Source organism: Amphimedon queenslandica, unplaced genomic scaffold, assembly GCF_000090795.2.
Source record: "Amphimedon queenslandica unplaced genomic scaffold, v1.1 AMPQUscaffold_10489, whole genome shotgun sequence".
Classification (NCBI taxonomy): domain Eukaryota; kingdom Metazoa; phylum Porifera; class Demospongiae; order Haplosclerida; family Niphatidae; genus Amphimedon; species Amphimedon queenslandica.
The window spans coordinates 6,100-7,099 of record NW_003549248.1 but is presented as its reverse complement, the minus strand read 5'-3'; the positions used below and the strand labels follow the sequence as shown (position 1 = coordinate 7,099).

At 28.7% G+C, this 1,000-nt stretch overlaps 1 long non-coding RNA gene across 1 annotated transcript; it reads right to left on the bottom strand.

Annotated features, from left to right (window-relative positions):
* Positions 1 to 6: 6 nt before the first annotated feature.
* On the bottom strand, positions 7 to 833 carry LOC109590111 (uncharacterized). The gene is made up of 4 exons (XR_002189147.1): positions 720 to 833; positions 580 to 670; positions 448 to 520; positions 7 to 394 (listed from the first exon to the last, which is right to left on the bottom strand). It is a non-coding gene; the product is annotated as an uncharacterized LOC109590111 (long non-coding RNA).
* Between the last annotated feature and the right edge of the window lie 167 nt (positions 834 to 1,000).

Sequence of the window (1,000 nt, the reverse complement as noted above, 5' to 3'; positions counted from 1 at the left end):
CATATCAGAACACTCCATCACAACACAGTATGATGTACATGTATAGGCAAACTAAAAGTCAATTAATTTTAACAATAACATATTAGATATGCATAATTTGCACAGATAAGCACCACAGTCAATGGAACTGTCTTGTTTGGGTACAAACTGTTGCAATAATAAACAAAAATTTGTAAGTTTGTACATACCACTTCATAGTATGTTTGTATAGTCTGAAAAGTTAAACTTCTGTGTGTGCACCCCTACCTTTTTTGACAACACACTATTCAATTTGAACAACAAAACATTAATTCAAATAAAATTTTGATTCATACCAGCACTTGCTTGTTTTGTCACAGTAAAATATTTTTCAATAGAATCAAAATTAAAAAATTGATTTATGACGCTTAATAACCTATAAAATCCGCTATTAATATTGTAGACATATAAATTTTAAAAAGAACTTACAATTAAAATCTAGTGGCTTCTGACATGACAAGGCATTACAATGGATTCAACTTCACTTACATCATATATAATCCTAATTTTATAGTGTTAAAACATAAATATTATACGTACAACTGTGATGAAATGACTTACATAAAAGTATCAGTCAACAGTCTCATCAGGTTGATTTGCAACCAATTTACTGAAGACTGCTGTTGGTAACACACAAAACATAATTATTACTCTAAAAAATTGCAGTTTTTATTTAATAATAGTCATCCTATATAGTCTACATTGTATTCCTGCTTATATTCACTGTAAATAGTAATTCCTCTTTGAATATATTGATTGAAGATATAGACTTGCACCAAATAATATAGAAAAATCTTTAAAATGGTGTCACTGAACTCCTATTAAGAATAAAAAATAGAATTCAAGTGATGGTTCAGTATTGTGATGCTTCATGCAGCCTGTAGTAGCAATTTTGGCATTGATAAAGTTAAATTTTTGCTAACATGACCTCTTCTATTGGTCCTAGCATAGTTAATACGTACATAAATTTATTGTCCAAGTA